Source organism: Microtus oregoni, unplaced genomic scaffold (assembly GCF_018167655.1).
Source record: "Microtus oregoni isolate MIOR12 unplaced genomic scaffold, Mior012 000001F_ref0000356, whole genome shotgun sequence".
Classification (NCBI taxonomy): domain Eukaryota; kingdom Metazoa; phylum Chordata; class Mammalia; order Rodentia; family Cricetidae; genus Microtus; species Microtus oregoni.
Genome location: NW_024543060.1, coordinates 39183347 through 39193407, shown reverse-complemented (window position 1 = coordinate 39193407; position 10061 = coordinate 39183347). Strand labels below are relative to the sequence as shown.

At 34.7% G+C, this 10061-nt stretch overlaps 1 non-coding gene across 1 annotated transcript; it reads left to right on the top strand.

Annotated features, from left to right (window-relative positions):
- Positions 1–1301: 1301 nt before the first annotated feature.
- Positions 1302–1405, top strand: LOC121464961. Its single transcript, XR_005976598.1, has one exon. It is a non-coding gene; the product is annotated as a U6 spliceosomal RNA (small nuclear RNA).
- Positions 1406–10061: the final 8656 nt, after the last annotated feature.

Below are 10061 nucleotides of genomic sequence, written 5' to 3'. Positions count from 1 at the left end.
AGATGGAACCCATACTCAACACTGCTCAGGTGGCCAAGAACCTGAGACCAGATAGGCCAAGGACCTAGGAGAAAACCAAATAGTACTCTTCTGCTAAAAGAATGTAGACATAAAATGACTTCTAACAACATCTGCTATAGACATAGATCAAGACATTGCTCAGCCAGCATCAGAGAAGCTTTCTCCTGCAGAGAAGGAAAGAAATGCAGAGACCCACAACCAGACAGTATGCAGAGAGTGGAACACCTTTGAACACTCAGCCCATTAAATGAGATGGCTCCTCAAATCCCTCCCTCAGGTTTTACAGACATCTGCAGAAAAAGAGGCAGAAAGATTGTACAAGCCAAAGGGAATGGAGGACAACAAGGAATCGAGGCCTTCCAAACACTACAGAACTTACACACATATGAACTCAAAATGATTGTGGCAGCATGCACAGTCCTTGCATGGGTCTGAGTCAAATGATGTCCCAGCACTGAGAGAAGTGGGCACAAGTACCCATCACTAAGACAGAAGTTATTTCCAATTGACAACCATTTGCAAAACTTAGCTCTCTCCAATAGAGTCCCAGTGGGGATGCAAATCATATTTATAACGAACACCAGAAATGTCTAGATACAAAATCTCATCCCAAACAAAAAGTCATTTTCAACTGATGTCTGAGAGAGGGAACATCAATTTTCTCCAGTGGAATGGCACAGGGCCTATCAACCACACCCCAGGACAGGCACCATTACCAGTAATTGACCAACACAAACCTTACTCCCTATTTGTGTATGTGCTTTTTTGTTCAATTTTGGTATTGTTTTTATTTTATTGTTTGTCTCATTTTTGTTTGTGTGTTTTTTGATGTTCATATTTTGAGACAATGAGAAAAAGAACTTGCAGTTGGGTTAGCTGTTAGGTGAGAAGGATCTGGGGAAAAGAGTTGGGGGAAGGCAAAGAATTTGGTCAAAATATATAAAAAAATAAATAATAAAAAACATTTAAAAGTACCAGAAATATCAACATTGCAATGGAAAAAAATCCGGTAATCAAAAACTAGGAATCATTTAAGTTGAATTTTAAAAAATCAATAAGAGTATTGATTTTTAATAAGATTTTCAATATGAAGACTAAGAAAACTATATTAGAAATAACTTATTAAAATTTAGGAGCCACATCACAAAATTATTTTAATAAAAAATATCAATATGTTAAATTCAGTTTTAAAGATATAAAAATTCAGCCAAGAAATAGTAATTCTCATCAAAAAAATAAATTATGCAAAAAGAAACTTTAGGATAATATACATGAATATTATGCCTGGTTCAGAGGCACATATACTAAAATTGCAACAGAATAGAGATTAGCATGGCCCCCGTGCAAGGATGACATGCAAATTCCTGAAACACTCCAAAATGTTTGGAGGGAAGAAAGTTGTGGTTAAGATGTATTATATGAGATAAGAATAAATAAAAATTAAAGTAAAAAATTGCAGTAAAACAAAATGTAAAAACATCAATAAACCAGTAATAGATTAGTAGATAAGGGTTAATGTGATAACCAGAGGTGAACAGTAATCTAAGGTCATTAATTAACAAGGAAACTTTTACTGTTGGTGACTCAAGGTTAAAAACAGAGACAATGTATTCTACCAATCCTATCCTCTCCAGGTTTCAGAACAATGAAATCCATGGGGAAATTAAAATGGTGAGCAATATAGGATATTGCTATTTCCAATTTTCACAGGAGATTTTGCAATTAAATGCCATCTTTCTTTATAAGAAAGCCAAACTAAATTTTAACAATGCCAATGTCTAACAATTTTTGTTTTTCTTAAAAGAAAATATAATTCATAAATAAATTAAGAATACACAAGAATATTTTACATGCTTTTCTAGGGCACATACAAAAGTTTCTAAAGGGACTTGCTGTAATTTCCAAAATCATTTTCTGCAATATATTTGTGAAATTTAAAATATCAAGCACATAGATAATTTCTATTTAAAAAGCAACTTAAGATGGGCTCCCAGGAGTTCTCAGAATGAACTGGAGTTCTATTGGTAGGAGTACAGTGCATTTCAGACAAGAACGGCACAACATTCATTTCTATTGGCTTAATATCAATTTTTCAAAACTGCTCAACAGGTAACATTAAAGTCTTTTAATATTTTTAAATTATTACTCATTCATTCCTGTTTACTTAAATTTTATTTTAAAACATGAAGTGGGAAATTACACCACAAGGTTATCAATATCATTCACTTAGCTTGTTAAAATGGAAACATCCTGAAAAGTAGCATTAAAAACATCAAAATGAGAAAACCTAAATGTGTGTGTGTGTTTGTGTGTGTGTGTGTGTTTGTGTGTGTGTGTTTGTGTGTGTGTGTTTGTGTGTGTATTTGTGTGTGTGTGTTTGTGTGTGTGTGTGTTTGTGTGTGTGTTGATGGAGAAAAAAATAAAAAATAAAATGTGGTCTGAAAAATAAGACACAGATAACAGAAATTAACAAATACAAAAAATAGGGAGAGAACAAATGAAAAAGATAAGATGAATGGAAGGGATTTATGAGATAATAAAAATGATAGGATATATGTGTCATTACAGTTCTAGAAAAAAGTAAAGAGGGAGAAACTTAAAGGTTACTTGAAGGAATGTTTCAAACTTGATCTCCTCCACCCCAAAAATCTATATAACAAACAAGCTTAGTGTAACAAAATAGACTAAATCCCAAGAATTTCCTGAAACACAGAATTTCTCTAAGTAAACACACAAAATGTCTTGAAAAGAATGAGTGAAAAATCAAATGATCTCTACATAGGAGAAAAATAATTCAAGTAGCAAATTTTTATATCAGTAATTCCCAAAGATAAGGAAATGACAAATCATTACAAAATTAAAAGAAATGAACTGTCAACCCACAATTAGATAGCCAATTAATCCCAATTCAGGACTGGGAAAAAATCAAATATCCTCCGACGGAGAAAATGAAACAGAAATTGTCACAATCGGATCTACCCTGCAGATCTAACTTTAATATTTTTAATTATCACTTTGGAATAGATAATGGAGGGATAGATGATAGATAGATAGATAGATAGATAGATAGATAGATAGATAGATATAATCTTGAAATTAAAAATAATGTATTTTAAATGTTGACCCTGATATTCCTGGCAAGTCACTTTAGTGTATTCATTTCCATTTTTTTTTCTGATAAGGCTACAGATGTTAACTAGGTCAGATAAACCCCCTCAGACTACCACTAATTATCAATTACAATGCACAGAAATTTTGAATAAAAACCATTCAGAAAACAAATGTTGGTATTAATAAGAGTCATGTTAACCTTCTTCACAATATTCTTTTGGGATCCTTCTTATTTTTCATTAAAACAAGTATTTGAATTGTGTAAAGAAAAAATCCACTTTTAAATTGGGTCAACTATAATGTGACTTCAAACTCAGAACCTTGTACACATAATAGATGATATGGAAATAAGTATTTGGAAAGGCACTGGATGATTTTGGGGAAATCTGCCTACAATGTGATAATCTACTTAGGGTGATCACCATCTTCATGGAGATTGAATTTGTTACTCCTTTTTTGTTCCCTCTAATTCTCTTCCACATGTTATTTGCATATACAGAGAAATGAACTTGCAAACACATGCACACACCACATACACAAATATTAATGTCTGGTTACAAGTAGTCATATCCTATGGATTGTAAAAATTACTGAGGATTAAAAGATTTAAATGCACAGTTTCATTTCATAATATTTGTTTTAAAGTTGAGAACATAGGCACACAAATAAAATGTAACGTTTAAGACGATATGATCTGACCCAAAATTTTTAAACATTTCCTTTAAATAAAAATCTAAACTTCATTGGTTGTGCTATCAAACTCTAATTATCAGGTTTAGATGCTCTCCCAGTTTCTCACTGCACATTCTCTGCCCTGACCATTTTCTGGCAAACAATCTAGGTTGTAGTGTAACTAATTCTTCATTTCTTAGGTATCCTTTCCTCATTGTAACAATGCAATTCACATGCCCTTATTTTACAGGACACCCCAACTCACTTAGTAAATGTCAGAGCATGTAAATCTTAACTACTTTCCCAAACTAGAAAAGACTCCACACAGTAACTGCTTCTTCCTTAACAGTCTTTAGATGAATGTGCTTCCCCAGTAACAATTCCCATAGTCTAAAAACACAGATCAAGAATCAATAGAGGAGCAAGATCTTGAAACTGTTGATATGGCAACATTGCCAAAAAGTAAATGTTGCAGTCACGTGTTTCATGGAGCTCAGCAGTAAAAAGAAGGCACTCCCCAAATTATATTCAAGGGAGGACATGAAGAAGAATGAAGAAGCTAAGTGAAAGAAGTTGCAGACTAGTATGGACTCTTGGAGTGAGTGTGCTTGTTTCCTTATGTGGAGGAAATTTCTAACAGCAGTTTACAGTGCAGAGTCTGTTTCTAGCATCAGCATAATGCGCCATATAAATAAGGATCATTGGAATGCTTTAAACATGGACAAATAACTTCAAAGTACTTAACTCTTCAGTTCATGTTAATGAAGTAGATAGATACTGACCATGGTTTTCATTTTAAGAACAATACAGAATGCAAAGGAAAGATTCGGACAATTCACTATGTTTTATTTATTTTAGTCTTACTGGTGTTCTTAATAAAGTTTACAAGTAACTTAGAGATCAAGTTTTTATGTTTAAATGTAGTCAGTCATTGTTCTGTGATTTCAGGACTTATCTGCTCTGCGGCAACAAAGAAGCCAGTGAACAAACAAGCTTGACAAATGCACTTAAAGTATTAAAATTATTCCAAGAGTAGATAGAGTCATGCTAATTAAACAAACATCATAAATGTCCCCACTGTTTGGCTTTGCATTAAAGCAAAAGTGTCTTGGTAATCAACAGTCTGAACCAAAGAAGATCATCCAAAAAAACGTGTGGCTACCAAGAGACCGCATTGGATACCACAACCTTCAGTGCACTTTACTTTCAGCTTGATTAAATTACAGTTCATATTTTTCCATGCTTTTAAGATAGACAAATCTGGCACAAATATTTATTTTGCTCATAATTTTATATAGTCAGACTGAATTTAAAAAATGATGTGATTTATAATTTCTGCTAATATTAAACTAGGGCTCAAGTAATCATGACAATGTACTAACAGATGGGGAAAGTAATTTAGCCAGCAGACTAGTAATAATTTGATTTCCCAAATCCAATGACTCAAAATATCGATGTGTTCACTGAGAAATTACATATGAAGTGAAAAAAACTTGAAGCCTTAGATAATAGTTATTTTCAAAAACACGTTTCTTTCCCTGCTCCAAAACACTTTCCAGATTATTCTACATTTGTCAAATAAAAATTAAGCACTATGTCTGGATTCTATCCAAAATATCACATTCTGACTTTTCAAAATATTTTTCTAGTATGTTAAAATTATAAAGAGAGAATAAAAATGATTGTGGTGGCAAGTCAAATGGGAAAATTTTGCAATTTTTTATTGTTTGTAGTTCTAGAGTTCAAACACAGAACCTTGACACCTTCTATCACTGAATTGTATCCCCAGCCCTGACAAGAACCTTGGCTTTTATGATACTTATACATGTACTTAAAGTCAACACATTTATCTATATTATTTCACTTAAATTTTAGAATTTTAAAACAAAACAATGGAAAGCTGGCTGTCAATACAAAAAAATACACAGAACATATGGAAAGCTGTAACTAAACATCTTACCACTGTTAATCTACTAGAATTACGTGACTAGGAATAGTATTTAAGCTATATCTGCACCTATTGTATATAAATAGACACCCAAATGGTATGATGGGTGCATATACAGCAGAAATAAGAAATTACTTATCCACACTTCCGTATTTCAGACTCTATATAACCTGTACAGATGAAGCCAGTCAAAAACTTCAACGTGAATCTCACAAGCTCCATCCACCTTTTCCCGAGGAGCTATTAAAACTGATAGATGCCGGGAAAGGGAGAGTCCATTTTCTTCTGGATTGTGGCCTTGCTCCAGTAGATGGCCCTATAGCCATGTGTAACAATAACAATAATTGCCATCAGTGGGTTATTTAACAACAAAAATTACATGAATCTTTAAGGAGGAAGAGGTGAACATGGTGGAGTTTGGAAGAGTCAGATGGGAATACTGAAGGATAGATATGATCAAAATATAGTGTATCAGTGGCCTTGTTGGTAAGGTTTCAGGAGTGTGGCTTCTCTGACAATTCTAAGAAACAAATCCCACAACAAAGTTCCTATTCTTCTGGCTCTAACAATCATTCAACCCATCTTCCACAATGATTCTTGTGCCCTATAAACAAGAGTTGTATTGCAGTTTTATCAGTTGGAACTGGGCTCCGTAACTTTGCATTTTTATTGGTTGAAGTTTTCTGTAATGGTCTCCATCTGTTTCAAAGAAGTTTTCTTGATGAGAAGTGTGAACAACACTTATCAGTAGGAATAAGGATAAATATTTAGAATGTTGGTATGCAAAGTCCTTTTGTATATATGTGTTGCCTTAATTGGTTAATGAATAAAGCTGTTTTTGGCTAATGGCTTAACAAGTAAAGTCAGGTAGAAATTCCGAACAGAAATGTGGAGAGAAAGGAGGAGTCAAGGAGAAGCCTTGTAGCTGCCCGCAGGAACCAGATGCACTTGAACCTTGCTGTTGATAAGCCATAGCCATATGACGATACACATATTAATAGAAATGAGTTAATTTAAGATATAAGAACCAGTTAGATGCTTAAGCTATTAGTCAAACAGTACTCCAAATAATATAGTTTCTGTGTGATTATTTCAAGTCAGGACAGTTGGGAAATGAACTAGCAGGCTCTGACAATAAAACGTAAAGATTATGCTGATTTAGTAAAGTGCTGGTTGTAGGTTCTCCTCCAAGATCTACACCTTCACTAGCCCTAGGTAGTTTGCTAGTTTCCACTATTAGGCATTGTTTTCCCTTTTGTTGGGTGACCTTAATCCAATTAGAGAAAGGTTGGATGGCAAGATACCCAGGCCATTGTTATAACTTTCAGTAAATCCTGCCATGCTGAATGTTGTTATGATTCATAGGAATCATAGCTGTGTAAGACCATTGGTTACCTCACTTTCTGGAAGCCTGCACAGTGGAAGGGGTGGAGCTTGTGAGACCTAAAGACCTCAGCCCTAGACAAAGAACTATAAGCAACTAAGGAATTGTGAGAATAGGAGAAATATTCTTTCCCCAAGGAGGAACACACCAATTTATTACACAATACCAAATGGCCACTCCTGAAGCATAAGCATACAAGTAACATTATTCAGACTGAACAACAGGCTGTGTTCATATATTTAGTTATATACTGTCTTAGGGTTTCTATTGTTATGAAGAGACATTACAATCACAGCAAATATTTTTTTATTATGTTATTTACATTGGCTTTTTTTCTGAATGTGTGTGAGGGTATCAGATCTTGGATTCCAGAGAGTTGTTATCTGCAACTCTTATAAAGGAAAAACATTTAATTGGGTTGGGTTACATTTTCAAAGGTTTAGTCCATTATCATCACGATGTGACATGGTGGCATAGAGGCAGACATGGTTCAGGCGAAGCAGCTGAGAACTCTACATCTTGATCTGAAGGCAACAGAAAGTGGCTTGAATGTCACACTGAGTGAAGCTTAAACAAGGGAGATCTCAAAGTCCACCTCCACAGCGACATACTTCTTCCAACAAGGCCATACCTACTCTAACAAGCCACTCCCGATGAGCTTATGGGGGCCAGTTACATTCGAGTTACCACATGTATGTAACAACAGTTAAAAAAAAATGACCATGGCTTTAAGGGAAAACAAGAGGAATACTTGGGAGGGTTTGAAGGGAGAGAAGAAAAAAGAGAAATGTGCAATTATACTCGCAAAGAAATTACATAGTACACACGTGTGATGTAGTAAGAGCAGCGGGCCGCTTCCCGCCACCCTGCTAGCTTTACCCGAAATAATTACATGGAAACTGTATTCTTTTAAACACTGCTTGGCCCATTAGCTCTAGCCTCTTACTTGCTAAATCTCACATCTTGATTAACCCATATTTAGTAATCTGTGTAGCACCACGAGGTGTGGCTTACCAGGAAAGATCATAACCTGCGTCTGTGTCAAGTGGGAGATCATGGCAACTGCCTGACTTGGCTTCTTTCTCCCAGCATTCTGTTCTGTCTACTCCACCCACCTAGGAGCTGGCATATCAAAGGACAAGCAGTTTCTTTATTAACCAATGAAAACAACAGATAGGCAGATGACACTCCCACATCAGTGTGAAATTCTCAGAGGAATAAAATTGTATTAAATATATAATAACATGCTACCATTCAAATCCACAGTGAATTTTGACCACTAAGTAAAATGTTTATCACTTCAGAACCATAGCTTGCTTAAATATAGTCATTCTTTTAATAGCAAGGTTTTTAAAAAAATTACATTAATACTCTTACTGTTTGTTTTACTCATGTAGATTACATTATTGCTCTGATTTTATTAAAATGTCAAGCATCACAGGGTAACAAACAGCTGTAACGCTGGGGAGGGTGAAACAGAAGGAACATGAGCAACACAGTGAGAACCTGTCTTGAAAGAAAAGAAACCACATTATTTTATTATTTTAGGCCATAGCATCAATCAGGATTTCATCCTGCCTTAGTTGTTAATAGATTCAGTACTGCAAATTCCTAACCATATCTACTGTTTTCTGACAGCTTTATTCGCATACACTGAGATTGTATCTCATTCTTAAGGAAGAAAACTGATGCAACTGTGTTTGCTCTTTGTTGTTAGTTTGATGGGACTAAGGAAGGATTACCATAGAAACAAATCTCTGGACTATCCCTGATAGTCTTGCCAGATTAGGTAGATTGCAGTGGTAATACGGAAGGTCCCATTCCATGGTCAGGAATAGGAGAATTAATTAAAAGGGAAAAGAGCCAAACACATGCATTCATGACTCTGTTTCCTATTGCCATGATGAAATGCATTCCTCAGCCTGTAATCCAAAATATTGTCAGACACTTTGTCACTAACATAACACATAAAAACTGTTTAAAATTCAGTAAAAACTACATCAACTTTCACTGTCTCCATGCCATGAGACTTCTTTCTAGCTTATATTACAGTTTGGATATGCAGTTCAAATGGATTTAAAACGCTGAGCTGTCTTTTTACCTGCTCAGACTTAGAACAGAGAAACATCTTTAGCTGACATGTACACACCACATATCCCACACTTGTGTTGATGTATATCAAAAGTCTGCTGTCTTTTTAAATATGGTATGGGGCATTCATAAAAGCAAGATCCTTCATTATCGGAGCACATAGATCATATTTAAGAATAATATCTTAATACTCCTGAGTAAGTTAATATTTGATCTAAGAAATTAGAAGTCGGGACAATAAATAAAGATTCCGTGTAGAGCAGAAGTAAAATAAAAGAAAAAATTCATAGAAATCACATAACTCATAAAAGGGAGCAAATAGACAGTATTTACTTATTTTAAAATATGCCAATATTTTTATGCCAGTACCACACTGTTTTCATTACTGTAGCTCTGTAATAGAGTTTGAAGTCAGGGATGGTAATGCCTCCAGAAGATCCTTTATTGTATAGGATTGTTTTGGCTATCCTGGGTTTTTTGTTTTTCCATATAAAGTTGATTATTGTCCTCTCCAGATCTGTGAAGAATTTTGATGGGATCTTGATGGGGATTGCATTGAATCTATAAATTGCCTTAGGTAGAATTGCCATTTTTACTATGTTGATCCTCCCAATCCAAGAGCAAGGTAGATCCATCCATTTTTTGGTATCCTCTACAATTTCTTTCTTCAATGCCTTAAAGTTCTTGTCAAATAGATCTTTCACTTCCTTGGTTAGATTTACCCCAAGATATTTAATGCTGTTTGTGGCTATCGTGAATGGTGAAGCTTCTCTGATTTCCCTCTCTGCTTCCCTATCCTTTGTGTATAAGAGGGCGACTGATTTTTTGGAGTTG